This window comes from Sciurus carolinensis, chromosome 4 (assembly GCF_902686445.1).
Source record: "Sciurus carolinensis chromosome 4, mSciCar1.2, whole genome shotgun sequence".
In the NCBI taxonomy this organism is placed as follows: domain Eukaryota; kingdom Metazoa; phylum Chordata; class Mammalia; order Rodentia; family Sciuridae; genus Sciurus; species Sciurus carolinensis.
The window spans coordinates 50,673,714-50,691,215 of record NC_062216.1 but is presented as its reverse complement, the minus strand read 5'-3'; the positions used below and the strand labels follow the sequence as shown (position 1 = coordinate 50,691,215).

Here is a 17,502-nt window from a genome sequence, read left to right as displayed (position 1 = left end):
AAACCATTCTGGTCACTAGGATTCATTAGTATCCAATATTTGTAAAATAGTTGATTCTTCTATCTAATGATTAACTTAATACCCAGAAGGAACCAATTAAGTAGAAATCAACTGACATTCTCATTAATTTTCACTAAAGAGAAAGTACCCCAAAACTAAGAAAACTGACCAAAAACAAACCATGAACTATAGCAATACTTTAAAAATAAAAACACGAGTACTTAAGGTTACATATACAAAGATAAAGTATTACACCATTGTTTGTAGTGACAATTTTTTTAAAAATAACAAAAAGGGAAACATTGAATGTCTATGCACAAGGAAAGGGCTGAATTTGTTCTTTAAAGCCACATCAAGGGGTTATTCATATTTTATTCATAAGTTACCAAATTTATTTTTTTCCCTGTTGGGAATCAAACCCAAGGTCTCAATCATGCTTATGCAGGCACTTTGCCATTGAGTTATATCCCTTGCCCTGTTCATATTTTGAAATCAAGAGTCAAATCTGTATCTATTGACTTGAATACCTGATACATTAAGGATGAAAAACAAGCTTCAGAATAACATATTACTATATGATCCTATTTAAAAAACAAAAAACTCACAAGCCTAAGTCATGTTTGCTTTTATGAGTACAAAAAAAAAAGTATGGAAGAATTCATATGAGGCTGTGAACATGGTTGGGGACTTTCATTATCCTTGCCTACTTTGATTTGTTACAGGTAAATATTGATTTTTTTTAAGCTAGAAAAGCTAATCACAAGGAAGAAAAGAAATCTATCTATACTCTGATCTCACTCCCACACTCCACTTAAGTTTTCTAAATGCTTTATTTGCCAAAAAGTTTCTTATTTATAGTATGTTTTAGATCAAGTCCAAGTTCCTTCTTGACTTTTCAATGAGTCTGAATTTTTCACTGTTTGGACTACACTTTATAGGCATTCTTCTGTTACACACACAAAAGTTATATTACAGTTTATATATATCTACCATTCACCTTCACCTGTGATTTTTTTCCCTTCAGAAATTTTACCTTTAGGAAAATATTAATTTCAGTAGAGCCATATATAAAAACTATATAGAGATCACTCTAATCCAATACAGAGGGGAGAGATAAGTACAACACTATCAAATACTAGGGTGAAGAAATAAGAGCATAGAAGCTGATCCTGTTAATTCAGTGGTTCTCAATTTTGGCTGAACAGTAGAATCACCTGGGAAGCTTAAAAAAAAAAAAAAGAAAAAAACCTATGCCTGAGCACCACTTCTAGAGAGACTAATTGAACTGGCCCTGGTATAGGTACTCATTCTGTTTCAAAAGATAGCAAGATGATAAAAATGTTGAAGTTAAGAACCATTGATTTTTTTTTTTAAATACATTTTCAACCTTCTCTTCTTCCAACTTTTTACCAGAACATTTCCCTCATCAGTTATTTTAAGGCAAGTAGATACATTTGGGAAAACTAAAATCTACCAACAAGTTAATGCCAGTCTACCATCCATAATTTATATTGTCCTTATATTGACTTTTGATGCCCAACTTAGTATTTCTCAAAGTTATATAGAATTAAGAGTCCTTAATATATCAAAAGAATATTTGTAGCCTCACCCTAATAATGATTTATAATCTATTATTAATCTGGGAGACAGTAATTTTATAAAACATCTTAGGGCCCCAAATACCATGTTGGAAAACAGAAGTGCCAACGCTATGCTACCAATTAGTTCAATGTTATTGGACAATTAGTCAACTAATGAATTCCAATTCTTTGTGCTAAGCTTTGTATTTTAAAAAATTCATCATCACATTGTAAAGAATTCATAAAAATAAAAACATGACTTGAAATATTTCCCATTCAAATTTAGTATCTGAGAACAATAATATTCCCCACAGAAAAAATGTCAACAAAATTTGAAAGGGATTCATTAACAGTATATTATAGTATATATAAGACAGGATTTTTTAGACTCATGTTGCAAATCTACAAAAAAAATATTTTAAAACAAGGGTATTGAATATTATTTAAAATGGTCACCATTAAGAAATGATTGCCTTTATATATATCTACAAGTACTGACTGTATTAGCATATATTTTCAAAGAAGCCTATGCTAATGCATTAAAAAAACACTTTGACTTCTTTGATCTAGTGAACGCATTCTTAAGAAGCATTACAGAGGAAAATGAAAACTTAGATCTACACAAAAACTGGCACACAAATGTTCATAGCAACTTTATTTGTAATAGCCCCAAACTATAAACAATCTAATGCCCGGCAATGGACAATGGTTAAACTATAGTACATCCCCATCAGAGAATATTGCTCAGCAACAAAAAGGAATGAACTATTGACAGACACAACTACTTATGGTTCTAAAGAATGTTATATTAAGAGAAAAGAGCCAACTTCCAAAGGTCACATATTTTGCATGATTCTGTTTACAAAATACTCTCAAAATGACAAAATTATAGCAATGTAGAACAGTTTATGGTTACCAGTAGATGGATGAGGGGTGGTTATAAAGAGAAGTCGTAAGGTGGTGATAGATCAATTGTTTTGATTGTGGTGATGGTTACACAAATCTACATATGATTAACTACACAATACTGCACACACACATACATAAATGAGAGTATATAAACTAATGAAATCCTAATAAGCTCTGTGGATTAAATCAATGCCAATTTTCTTCTTATGATCATGTACTACAGCTACTTTGCGGGGAGAGGGGGCTGAGCAAAAGGTAAATGAGATCTCTGTTCTATTTGTGCGACTTCCTATGAATCCGTAATCATTTTAAAACAAAAAGTTAAAAAAAAAAAGTTCGGGGAAAACATTAAGAGGGCATCTTATTTAAGATACATAACCCATTTTTCTAATCCAAGTGAATTTATCAACATGCAAAGGAGAAAGATACAAAGATATGGCTACAGAAAAAGATGGCTGGAATAATATTTCCAGAGTATTTATTGTGCGCCCCATACTATAGTTTCTCTCATTTAACTCAATACACAATAGATAGGTGATCCTAACTTCCAGAGTGCTCTTCCAGGGTTCTGGTCAGTTTAAGTAATATTCTCACTTTTCAGATGAGGAAACTGAAGAACAAAGAAGATAAGAAATTCAAAGTCTCAAAGCTGTTTTTCTTAAGAAAACAAGAGAGTTTAAGTAGGATAATTCCAAAGCAAAGATTTTAAGAAAAAGATATCTGTGCATCAAGAAGGGATTTTTAAAGAACCTTAAAATAGTGAGAGTAGGTGAAATGCTATAGAGCTAAATCTTAAATATACCCACATTCACAGCATACTATGCTAAATATTATGTGTTCCAAGAATCTAAAATCTGTAATGTACCTTGGCCTAGGATACCTGAATATGCTTGACTTCAGATGTATTTGAAATTGGTTACTTTTATTATACTTTCAACTTTCACTCAGAAACAAGAAGAAAACTCGTATGGATTTTTCTTCTTAAGAGGTGTTCATTGAATAGAGGTTAAATAGATAAAAGTGAGGCAAAAATCTGAAATAAAATAAAGAAAGTACTCCAAATGGAGGAAAATAAAACTGACAATAACATAGCCTACTGATGAAAGAAAACAGCAAAGGCAAGTCAACAGTTATGAAATGCAAGATAGAAAAGTCGAAATCAGGTTAGAAATGTGAATCTGCATGTGCTAAATAATATCAGCAAGCAAAATTAATGTCTATTTGCAATAAAACAATTTTAAATAAAACCATGCGGCCAAAATTGGTTTCAATCCTACTTAGAAAAAGCCAAAGGAAAACTTCTATTTTTCACCCCATCTCCAATTTAAATCATTGTATATTTTAACATGTCAAAAACCAGAGGCAATTCCAGGATAAATTCAATGGGTGTTTAAGAAGTTTGTCACTCTGGTTGTAAATCCTCTGAGACAGAACTGTTTCTCTAGAGAGAAATAGCATCTCATTTAATTTGAAAGATCAAGTGAAACCCCAAAAAGGCAATATTGAAGACAGGGAAAATTAATCACCCTATAAGGCGTAGACAGTCAAGTAATCCACATAATGTGCTCCTTGAAGAAAAGAGTAAGTCATGCCTGCTCCGCCCTTGGGATCACCTCTGATATTCTTTCGAGTCTTCTTAATAGTAAATGCAGACAGTTATGACATCAATATGTTAGTTTTCTTAGAAGCTTTGTAAAATTCCACCTCAGGATATAGCAGGCAGGAATCTTAACTTGACATTCAAAAATCTTTCCACGGAGGATCTGGAGTGGAATGGCCATACCACTGTACTCCCATCCATGGTTTCAGTTAACATGAAATATCAGAAAAATAATTCTTGTCATCGTAGGTCCTTAGAACTTCTTCACTCACAAATAGGGTGAAAAAAGCATATATATATATATATATATATATATATATATATATATACACACACACACACACACACATGTGCATCAAGAAGGGATTTTTAAAGAACCTTAAAATAGTGAGAGTAGGTGAAATGCTATAGAGCTAAATCTTAAATATACCCACATTCACAGCATACTACGCTAAATATTATGTATTCCAAGAATCTAAAATCCGTAATGTACCTTGGCCTAGGATACCTGAATATGCTTGACTTCAGATGTATTTGAAATTGGTTACTTTTATTATACTTTCAACATAAAAGCATATATACATGTATATATGTTTATATATATATAATTAAGAGACATCTGTTATATATTTTTTATAACTCTCTATCTCTGAAAGACTTGTCTAAGAGGTTAATTTGTTTCTTCCAGGTAAGGCCCCCAAGATATCAGATTTTAAGAAAAGCCAAAACCCAGGCCATTCTGTCTGGTGGACAGAATCTCTAATTTCTGGGTAATTATACCAAGAAATTGTATTTTCAGGGCTGGGGAGATAGCTCAGTCGGTAGAGTGCTTGCCTTGTAAGCACAAGGCCCTGGGTTCGATCCCCAGCACCAAAAAAAAAAAAAAAAAAAGAAATTGTATTTTCACTAATATCAGATTCTAATCTATAGTAAATATAAATTTTATAAGTTTTCATGACTAAATATCCTCCTTAAATAGAAAGCCTTTTAGGTGCGATAATGAGATATGATTATGCTTTGAGAGAAGATTTTCCATTCTGAATATATTATTTATAAATGAAGTGATTTAATACCTGAGATTTGCTTCAAAATAATATGGTAGTAGGAACTGAGTACAAGTTTTTAACAAGACTTGTCACAAATCATCATAATAAAGCTGGGTGATATGGTCATGGAATTAATTAAATTGTCTTCTTTGGTTTATGTCTGAAAATTTCCAACATAGAAAGTTTGAATATCCTTTCTTGTATGGGATATAAAACATACCCATTATAATAAGGAATCCTGAGACTTGTGCAGAAATCCAGATTCTCTGAAAGCTTCCAGGCAAATCATCTCATCAAATAAGTTACCTATTTCTAAAATGCAGGCCTAGAACATGATTTTTTATCTGAGAACACTGTTTTGTTTTTGCTGAATTGAGTTTAAATTCACCTGTTAACTGTATATAGCAACTGATTCTACATTGAAATGGCATAGGTGTCTTGAGACAATGAGAGACCTCAAGCAGCTCAAGAACCACAGGTATGGGCTGGGGATATAGCTCAGTTGGTAGAGTGCTTGCCTTGCACACATAAGGCCCTGGGTTCAAATCCCCAGCACTACAGGGGAAAAAAAAAAAAGAACCACAGTTACCATACCCACCATCAGCTCTGATCATAGAAGGAAAAAAAAAAAAAGAGAGAATTAGGAGGGTAAGTGACTACAATCATTTGAAAAAAGTGTACTTTCCATAGGTATGGTGAAAATGCTTGCTCCTCAAAAATCCGCTTAAGAATCTCTCAGTCACATATCATGTAAAATGTAAAATGGCCAGACCCTTTAACACAATAACTTTTTCCTGAATACATTATCCAGACATTATTATCATAAATATGTGAAGATTGTTTATCAAAGTACTGTTTATAACAGTGAAAAAATCTGATAAATTACCACCAATACCAGACGGTTAAATACATTATGGTACATTCTTACAGTGGAACTCTGTGAAGCTATTTAAAAAATGAAGATATAAACCCACAATGATAGGGGTATGGCAAAGGGACACAGGAACCAACTAAAAGAGCTACAAATGACCAAAGCTATAAAAATTTGAGCAAGTTTCTTGGATAACCCAAACTATAAATATCCTTTAGTCTATACTGATATAACTGATTGAATAAATGACAGAGGATAGATAAATCTCCTGGAGAGAAGAAATGACCTGCACAATAGTAATTCCAAATAATTTATGTAGAAATTTTGCCCTAACTGTGGGTTGCCAAGAGAAAACATGTAAAAGGGAGAAAAAAGGGGAACTTCATAGTGAAAAAATCTGACAAACATTATTCAGTAAGTTGCTTCAGATCAAAATCAATACTCAACATTGATGGTACATACCTTTCCTTTCAAATGATGAGATGAAAATGTCCTTTTACCTGTATGATCTCCCTCCCTTAAACTCCTAACTCTACTCTAACCACATTTCCTCCAGAAAGACCAACACAAGTCTCAATTGAGGGATATACTACAAAAACAGCTGGCTAATGCATCTCAAAACTGTCAAGGTCATAAAACAAGAAGTCTGAGAAACTGCTACAGCCAAGTGGAATCTAAGGCGATATGATGCCTAAATATAGCAGTTTCTTGGATGAGACATGGGGACAGAAGATATGAGGTAAAAATTAAGGAAATCTGAATAAAGTATGGACTTCTGTTAACAACAATGTATTGATATTAGTTTTAATAAGTGTATAACATTAATATAAAATGTTAGTAATACAGGAAACTGGATTTGGAGTACATCAGAACTGTCTATACTATCTTTGCAACTTTTTTGTAAATCTAAAACTTTTTAAAAGAAAGAGGTTATTTTTAGAAAGTGGAAAATCTTTTTAAAAAGTATTTTTAGTTGCAGATGGACACAATACCTTTATTTTATTTATTTTTATGCTGTGCTGAGGATCAAACCCAGTGCCTCACACATGCTAGGCAAGTGTTCTACCACTGAGCTACAACCTCAACCCTGGAAAATATTTTAAGTGGAGATACATACTTAACAATATCATCAAAGTATGGCCAAGATAAAATAAATGAAAGAGTCATAACATGTATATTGTGAACCTATTAGTTTTGAAAATATACGTATATGTATTTATACATCAAAAAGTCATGAAACCAGGCTGGCAATGTAGCTCAGTGCTAGAGCACTTGCCTGGCATGCCTAAGGTCCTGGGTTCGATACCCAGCACCACCACCAAAAACAAAAAAGTCAGGAAACCATATATCCAAAATGTTAACCTCTGATGGTAGAATTACTAGTGATTCTCATTGCTGCTTTATTCCTTTCTGTTTTATCTGGTTTTATTTTTCCATTAAGCAATGACTACTCTTAACACTGAGCCTCATTACTTCTAAAATCAGGAACAAAGTTTTTTTTTTCTGGTTTGTTTTCTTTTGGGGAAAAAGATGTGTACAAAGCAGAATTGACACAGTACTCCTTAGTTCAAAACAATATGCATTTTTAAAACAGCCAGTCAATATAGAAAAAGTCAATATAGAAAAGTGGTTGAAAGGCTGAGATTTCATTAAAATCTTGGTTTCATCACTTACTGTCACTGGACAGCTGCACAGCCTTCCTCAATTTCCTCACTTTTTAAAGGTTCTACAACAAACCTATTGATCTGCAGAACTTCCCTAATATTTGCCTGTTTACTTATCCATGTACACATATACTATATACTATGTATGAACATATATATTTCTTAACAATAAATTTTATTAGAAAATCATATAATAGCAAAGAATTAAAGGTATGTCAAGAGCCTGACCATACAGATGACAATTATTGTTAGCAATATTAATTTTAAAAAATCCACATACAAATAAAACACTAACAGGAAAAAGTTTCCAAAGAATGTAACAGGGAGCAAAGACAACCAGTACCTCAGTTCATTCTACAACAGAAATTTCCCAAACGTTTCTGCTAGCTAGACATTCATTATGGCAACTAAACATGCTGTTGTTAAAATGCCCACAGCACCTACTGAGAATCTTCCAGTGAACACAAATGAAAGCCACTTTTCATAATCAGCTTAAACCAGTTTCAAATATTAATGCACATCTTTCCTTCTATGTCAATACAGATTACCTATGAGTATAATGTCAATATAAACTAATACCAGCCATAAAATACACACTAAACTTATTTAAACCTCTTGGTTATAAACAAAAACTTTTTTAGAAAGAAGTTTTAGGAGAAACATGTATTTTGAACTTTATTAAAATCTTGAATTGGTAGTTCTAGCTCAATATTTTCCTCCCTCAGTATCCACAAGAAATTAATTCCAGGACCCCTGTGGATATCGAAATCTGCAGCAGGTCAAGTTCCTTATATAAAATGATGTAGTATTTGCATAGAACCAGCACAAATCCTTTTGTATATTTTAAATCATCTTTAGATTACTTACAATACCTAATACAATGTAAATTCTATGCAAATAGTTGTTATATAGCTTCGGGAATAATGACAAGGAAAAAAGTCTGTACATGTTCAGTACAGAAACAATTTGTTATTTTAAAAAATATTTTTTGATCCAGAGTTGCCTCAATTTGTGGATATGGAACTACTGATATGAAACCAGCAGATACAGAGGGCTGACTGTACTGATATTTTAAAATTAACCCAATTATAATCCTTATAAACATAGAAAAATTACAATAGACAAAACTAATCACTATGAATTAGTATATTTTTTAAGATCAAATAACCCAGGTTTAGAAGAATAAATTTACCTAACCTGATACATCAATATGGTCCAGTCAACAGATCAAAATCTGGTACTTAGGAAGATAATCAACCAAACACAAAATAATACTGAAATTGTGTCAATTTCTTCTATATCAGAAATGCAAATTGTTCAGTCAGGCTCTGATCAAGGAAACTAATTTAAATAATACCTGTTAAAGTAACAAAAAAGCAACTTTGCTCAAGTCTCAAAAACACATAAATAATCCAGGAAATACACTCAGATTGGTATAAATATAAAAACCTAATGCCGAGACTATAACTGTACAAAGACTGAGTTGATAACATAACTCCAAAGCTTCTTTAATAATTTTTACTCTAACTTTCTGGAAAGTAGTCATTACATAGACCTATTCCAACGATGGTGACATTCTTCCTGCTAAACAGTCTTTAGAAGTGTGTGGTACACTTTTTTCAAATATGCTCAACTGCTACAAATTTTAAGTTCTTTGAGAATGGGCTTGAGTTATGAGAAGACACCAAAATCACTGAAAGATAGGTAAGTAGATCAAGTTAAATAAACTTTTGGTTACAAAAAGGAGAAGAAAAAGAAAAGGGACTGATTATAAGGCAATATTGTTGGTTTTCTTAAAAACCACAAAAGCAAAAAACATAAAACAGGAATTCTAAGCATTTTTGAACAGCCACATTATCTCTGTGGTTAAGAATATAACTCCCCAAAAAGAATTTTCTTTTTTTCTATTCCATGTTCTTTATTGGCTGTTTAGTCCTCCAAATTCTAAACACTAACTGAAAAAGAGACCATACTGGCATCTCATATAGACTATCTCATTTAATCTATATATCAATACTATGAGATAATACCATTTTCACAAATGAAGAAACTGAGGCTGGATGTTTTGAATAACTTGCCTGATTCACATGGGTAATAAGGGACAAATTACTACCTCACAGCTAAAATGTATACACACAGTATATATTCCTGACCTTTTTAGGTTTCTGACCTATACTTTTTGACTCTGATCCCTTAGCCTGTTACTATAAAAGCATGTGCCAGTGTTACAACCACTCACTTATCAACACTCCCTACTCAATTATATCTTCCAGAAACAGCAGGCCATACCTTGTTCATCTCTATGGTCCCAAAACACAGAAAAAGATTTAGCATAGCTATAAATTCCTTGTTAGCAACCTAACTGTGATGCTGAGGACACTCTTTATACTAGCTACTAAAGTGTGGTTCCCTCAGCTCCAAGACACCCCACCACCACCATCACAGTTAGGGAGGGCTTAGGCAAAAAGAGTACTCAATATGACCAGCCCCTAGTTGTAGGGTTATACTTACTATCTTAATACCACATTATGTGATATATAGAGTTTTTCTTTTTTTTTATGTTGAAGAACTACACTCAAATCAGACTCTAACAGTTCAAACGCATTATAAAAAACAAATTACAGCACAGAAACACATTCATAAACAAGAATATACAGAGGAATAAAGGAAAAAATATGAGAAAATGTAAATCAATAAACAGCATAAAATAAAGTCTTGCCACAAGCTATCTTTTCGCTATAATACAACTAGAGTCCTGAGGGGCAAGACCACAAAATTTATGCTTTCCCACACATGAAACCAGAGTCAGTTGTTAATAGCACTTTGAGAATGTTACAGTATAATTACAAAAGGATGCAAGTTAATATTTAAGGAGACATCAAGTCTTTCAAAAATAAAAGGAATAGTTACAAGATTATGTCTGTTTTTTTTTTTTAAAACAATAAAGGTCTTAGAACTTAAAAGGAAATGCAAAACAATGCAATCATAAAACTAGTTAATGAAATTACTGGTACTTTTCATTCTTTTAGGGAATCTTTTACCTAAAAAATGTTAAAAGTTGTGGTTTCAGTTTTCTTTCCATTTCTAAAACCTATTAATAGAGTCCTTTTCTACTATACTTACCTTTCTCTTTCTGCTCTTCCCACGCCCCCACCCCAAACTTGCTTTGGCTGTTCTTTAATCTTTTAAAACACAGGAGTGATAAATGTCTCCAACTCTTGACAAAAGAGTTAAAATGACAATATCACATGACCATCTTGACTCTTGAAAGGAATATTAATCTTCTAGAATACCAATCTAATTCTTAGAAGCAGAAAACACAGGAAGCTTAATGTTCCAAGAAAAGTTAATAATAATTGATTCATCCTGGCTACTCAGGAAATACTCGGCAAGGATCTGTGTTCTATGCAGAGACTGACAACCAATCCATCTAGTAATAGCCATCACCCAGGGACAAGGGAAATAGAAAAAGAGCTCATGGAGTAAATGCACAATGACTAAAATGTACAGGAAGAAAATATTAATTTGGTGCTGAGAAGCAACAGAGCTAGTTGACACAAGACAGGTCAGTAAGCTACACAGTCAGAAGTAAATCAAAGAATGAGATGCTGGAGAAGAATGGACCATCATAGATAGGGAATGAGAGCAGAGTACAAGCAGACAAAAGGTGAAATAGGCAGGAGCCAAAGATGTCAGGTGCTGAGTTACAAGAGATCACAACAAAAAAGACTTAAAGTGGCAGACTGTGAAGGAGGCAAACTCATCTCAAGAAAAGGTAAAGAGAAAACATTTTCAACGGAAGCTAAATTGTGGGAAAGGCAGGGAGCTGGCAAATAACAAAGAAATCTAACAAATTTTAGAGAGATGAGAGCAAAAATGTACGAGTGGTACAAAGTGATAAGTAGATAGGATAGAAGGGGAAAGAAGTGAAAGAATGAAATAACAAAATAAAACAGGCCTACCAGAGAAGAAAATATTAAAGCTAAACATGCTTTGTAAAAATTTGCTTCATTAAATTAAAAATCTGTTCTTTTTCTTATTTTTCTTCCTATTGGGTAAAAACTTGATTCACAAGAGCAAAACTTTCCTTAATTTACAGGAGAGAAAATTATGGATAATCATCAATTATTGATAATCATAAATTGTACCTCAGTGGTAGAGCGCTAGCCTAGCACATGTGAGGCACTGGATTTGATCCTCAGCACCACGTAAAATAAATAAATAAATAAATAAATAAAGGTATTGTGTCCCTCTACAACTATAAAAAAAAATTTTAAAAAGAAGAAAAAGGAGTCTGATGGAAATTTAATACAAGGGTTAAAAGATTTTATTTGCTTCTTTTCTGCCACCCATGTTATCCTGGCTTTCCAGATAGATAATGGAAAATAGAAATCACCTTTCATTTCCATTTAGAAAATAACAGCAACAAAACACTGAATGAGAACATAAAAATAGAAAAGGGCAAAGCTGAAAAGAATGGAAATTATTCTATTCTTGAACCTGAAAAATAACTGGGGGTAGAACAGCAACTGTATCAATGGTCTATTTATGAAGATGTAATTCTTATTTTTAAACCGAAAAATATGATAATCAGACCGTCTGTGCCAAAAACTTATTCCAGATAAAAGCAGACATCCATAAAGGCTGGGAGTAGATAAAGAAAGATGAAACTAAAGTCACAATGAATCTGAACAAGAAGCAGCACATCATTATAAAGAAACAATTTATCCACACTTCACACCCTTTAGTAATTATTTGGTTAGAGTCAATTTCAGGGGGACCTGTATTCCACTGAATGGTTCCTATTTCCACTCCTACTGATGTTATTTCTCTATCCACACAGAAAAAAAACTCTGATCATAAGCAGATTACCAGCTACTGCCCTAATGGAAAATAATACACAAGAAGTGTTAACAAAGATAATATAAGAAATACATAAAGAAATGTGCTAGAATCTTGTCATTCTTATTTTCAGAACTATCTTCTTTCAGCTGCTCAAAAATCCTACATGGTAATTGGAGTTGCTTCTTGAAATGTAATTCTTCAGTTTTTTACCATATTCTTCCACAAATATTTCAATGAGTCACTGGGTCATTCAGTCCACTCACAGGCATCTGACACATTATTTACTTCTGGAAATGGTTGCCACTCCAACAGGGTTTGGGAGGCTTCTTGGAGAAATAAACTTGGTCTGTTGGTCTCTACTGAGGACATGCTGAAATTAGGATTCTCTCTCATATTCAAAGATGACAAAGAAGCCAATCATGCTCTGTTTCCAAGGTTAAGATACCTTAAAAAAAAAAAAAAAAAAAAAAAAAAGTTAAAAATCAACCAGATAAAATATAGTTCTAACAATTTCATGCAAACTCTTACACAACATTATATTTTAGGTGATTAAAAAGTAATTCCATCAATAAATTTTAATATTTCACTTCAGCTTTAAAAATACAATATTTTCAAAATATTTTTTAAAGGGTACCACAGGATAGACAATCAAAATATTATAAATAATCAACAATTCCTGAAACTAATAAAAAAGCAATGGTTACACTGGATGGAAATTCTGGTGATAGATGTTTCAATCTTTACCATGGCCTGAGCAGAAGACAAGATTTTAACAAAATACTATTTTTCTGCCTTTGTATATTCGTTGGAAATAGTACACCCAAGTGTGCTTTATATTCAGCTATGAAATGAGCTACTGAATTGATGGCCTGAAAAGTTTCTTCCAGTAACAACCACAAAATTCTGGAATTATGTATTATCTGGTGATAAAATTTTGGTACAAATGAACTAGCTTTAGGCAAATCATTTAGCTTTGCCCTGATTTTCTTATCTATAAAATACAGGGCTGGTTCTTTTTACAGGGAGGAGAGAGGCATTAGAATCACTTCAAGATGGTTTAAAATACAGACACAGGTCCGTTGCAGCCCTACTGAATCTGGGTCTCCGAGGTAAAGCAAAGAGACTTGTTAATTTAAAACAAACCCTCGGTCACTAGATGTACACTCCTGGTTAGCAAACTAGATTATGTTCAGGATCCAGTTCTAAAACCCTGAAATTCATAAAATGGAGTACTAAAGATTTCATGAAATTATCCCAGTATCATTCAAAGGAGAGACTGAAGTTAAATCTAACATGCCAACTGGATGAATACTTTCATATAGATAATTTCAACTTGATTTTTTCAAATTAGTTCCTCAGATATTTAAATAGAACACAAGCTTTCGGGCAATATTTATAATAAATTGCTTCTATGTAGGCCATCTCAAAATAGATGATGTTAAAATGATAGCAGCATGTCAGTTCTTCATTGTCTCAAATTATGAAGCAACTCCCCAGAACAAATGACATAACATCCTTCCCAGTGGAAATGATCTGTAATACAGAATACTGTACCTGCAAAGTGTGTGTCCACCCTGGCTGCTAACCAGGTTTGTGAACCATGCTTCATTCAAAGGCATTTCCTCCTCTGATTCCTGGACAGCGGTGGGGTGATGTATATACTCCCCTATCTGTGGAGTCATTTAGATTCAGTGATTGATGATGCCCGATGTCCCCAAAATTATATTGCCAGCTCCCAATAAAAGGAATATGTAATTGGACTTTCAGAAAATATCCTTTTTTCTTCATCTTGTTGGATTTTGTTTGTAGGCCCTCATCTAATTGCACATGGCTTCCAACTGACTTTATTCCAGGTCTGTTACCAAATCAACAGTACAATTTTATATTTTTTCCACCAAAAAAAATTCCTTGATTAGAAGAGGTCTACTACCCCAACAGTATTCTCTATTATAGCTCAATACAAGCTGAAAAAGTCAATCGAAATTCCATAAAAGGACAAAGCAAATGGACAGAAGTACACAGGAAACCATCAGTAACATCCACATCATGATAAACCACTACCATTAAGATTTTAAATTTAGTAAATGTTTAAAGAAAAAAGAGGCAATAAGATATCAAATGTTACCTAGTATTATTTTATTTGGCATGAGTTTTTCAACACTAAATTTCTAACAAAGTCATTGTCCTAGGTTCTGGTGAATCATTATCCTAGAATTCAACAGCTGTAAAGAATTCAATTTCTCACTCAGCTTTGAGATACAAAATTCAGTTTCTCTCCCCATCTTTTGTCATTTCAATGTAACTGTTTTCTTGACCAATTCATCATCAACCTCTTCTATATGGAAAATTTAGCATTGTTTCTGTAGCCCAGAGCCTCTGCAATCTTTTACGCTACTTTTAAGTTTTAAAAGTGGGGTATTTTATATCTTAAAAACTTTTAGATTTCCCTTCAATGTATGCTCCAAAGAAGCCACACTGACCCTGGAGAGCCAAACTGTCTACTTATTACTTGCATCATAATCTTGGACAAGAAACAACTACTTTGCTGTGCCTGTTTCCTCATTTGAAAAACAGGGTCATGACTATACTTACGTCAAAGAATTGCTGTGAGATTCAAACAAATGAACACATAAAGGGGCCTGGGGCAGTAGCTGGCACATTTTAAGCACTACACAAATGCTAGCTATTACTGTTTCGTGGAGCTCCAAACTCTCATACTGTTTCACCTGTGCATACAAGGTTTGTCCAACTAAAAATACCTAAGTTTTTTAATATCTTTGATGTTTTCCCATGGTAACCAATATTCACTCAGTAAGTATATACAAATCTACTCTATATATATATTATACTGAATACCAAGGCAGTTCTCAAAAATGGAACTGTGTAAATAAATACTCCTTGGCCTTGAGGAGCTTCTATTTTGGGTGAGGAAACAAGCCATATGAAATACTTCTGTAACAATATAACATCATGTAAGATTAAATGCCAAAGAGTGTGGTTATAAACAGGTAACATTCAAAGAGCTTATTGTGGGCTGCAGACTTTGGAAAGAAGGTTAGACTGCAGTGATCCTACAACAAAAGGTAAGTAGGACCTTCACTAAAAGGAAGAGTAGAGTATCCCAACGTATTGTTCGTACCACAAATATTTAACTCAGCACCCTGCTTAAGTCAGGCTCTGTTCTAGGCAATAAGTGAGACAGGAAAAAATTCTCTGTGTTCAGGGAGCTTAAAGGGCACTCCACAGACAGCCAAGTTTTGCTCTGATTTGTTTTTTTCTGGTGCTGGGAATGGCAACAAAAGCTTACCACAGAGCTACATCCCCAGCCTGAGGCAAGTTTTGAAATGAGGAATGAGAAGGGTTTGTCTTTCTATCATAGGAAACACAACATCACTTAAATGCCTTATGGACAGGAGCCCATATTGTTACTAAGTCACTATGACTTTCCAGCAGTGACAAACAAATGGCTGTTGTGAACAATTCAGTAACTTTTCACATACTTAAATATACTATATTCTAAATCTGTTCCATTGTTTATAAAGCACACTCAGGACATAGTCTTCATATTTCTTGATACTAATCACAAAAGAAATTTACAAATACATATAGTCATTGCTGTGATAGGTTTTGTTAACAGTTCCTAAATTTTTCCCAAAGAAAGCCCAATAGTGCTTTGTTTGCATACCTTTCTGCTTTGGAGTATTCTTTACCTCCAATTTTTTCCTTTCTTTACTTCATCTACCAGTGACTTGCCCATAAATATCAAGGCTGGGAAAGTGCCTGAAGACGCATGTGGAGACAAGTCACAAAGGTTAAGTATTCATTCCAAGAGGAAATATGTGCATGTTTTGTTCTTAAATCCATCCATGAATAACAACTTCCCACTCATTCCCTCCCCAAAGACAATGTCTTCAGGTAAAGAAACCCTCTAAAACACCGACTGGCAAAGATTCCTCAGTCTTTTCCTCTTCCCAATGATGGGACCACTAGCATCTTTTGATAGGAAGTTCCAATATGCTTTAGTCACAAATACATCTACTCTCACAAGATGCAAACTGTTAGACTCCACTATCATTCTTGTGAACTGTCATTACTGTATAAATTACTAAAGCTAAAACTAATTAAATCCAATCAAAACCTTAATTTCTTAATGCACAAAATACTAGACTTGACGGTGAATATATTTTAAGATATATAAAGGCAAACTAAAAATCAGGCACACAAATCTCTCAAAGCTACCTACAGTGCAGATTAATCTAAGTCTTAACATTATATGCCAAATGAAATTGTGCAAGACTCCAACAAGGTAATAGCCAGCTCACTATTTTTTCTTTCTTTACTTTGGTATTGGAAAATTAGCCTTCATGATTTATTATGTCATTTGTTTACCCTTAATTAAGAATGCCACTTATAAATTAAATATGAAAGTAGGGGCCATTAAGGCTTTCCCCAAATTTACCTTTTTTCCATGTCATGCACAGTCTGTTCATTGGGTGACATTATATAATGGGAACTTGGATAAGAAGAGATGTGTTTGGGAAATTACTAAATACCCAAATAAAAGGACCAATTTCAGTTCTATGAATTTTTAAATTCATCTTCCAATTTAAAAACCACATTCATTTCCTCAGTCTTTTTATATTGCCAGCACCCTTATTTTACAAAAGTAGAATTATTTCATGTACCTGTTTCACATATGCACACATTCAAATCAAACTCATGGAGTCATATATTTGGAGCAACCTATGCTTTTGTTTAAAAAAAAAAAAAAAATCCCTGAAGATTGAGATAATGCATATAGACAACTTGGCTCAGTACTCAACACTGCCTATTATTACTGTTTCTCATTTTCCAATTTTAGAGTCAAACCAAGTGGTTACAAACTAATAAATACTAATATAAATAAAGCTGTCCTGTTATTGTACCAAGTAACGGTCTTATCAGAGGTGAGCTTAATTGTAACAGACAATCCACAAAGGCCAGAATC

At 33.3% G+C, this 17,502-nt stretch overlaps 1 protein-coding gene across 8 annotated transcripts in view; it reads right to left on the bottom strand.

The window, feature by feature from the left end:
* Nucleotides 1–17,502, bottom strand: part of Slc20a2 (solute carrier family 20 member 2) — a 100,388-nt gene that overhangs the window by 81,644 nt on the left and 1,242 nt on the right. For 3 of the 8 annotated variants that reach the window (XM_047551095.1, XM_047551097.1, XM_047551094.1), the window contains exons 2-4: nt 16,201–16,295; nt 14,070–14,185; nt 12,779–12,960 (exon numbers count right to left, since the gene is read on the bottom strand). The exons of 1 other annotated variant lie outside the window; for it this stretch is intronic. The gene's annotated coding sequence lies outside the window, so the exon portion shown is untranslated. Of the gene's footprint in view, nt 1–4,015; nt 4,312–12,778; nt 12,961–14,069; nt 14,186–16,200; nt 16,296–17,502 lie in introns of those variants that run through there. 4 more of the 8 variants (XM_047551096.1, XM_047551098.1, XM_047551099.1 and 1 more) reach the window with 3 other exon arrangements.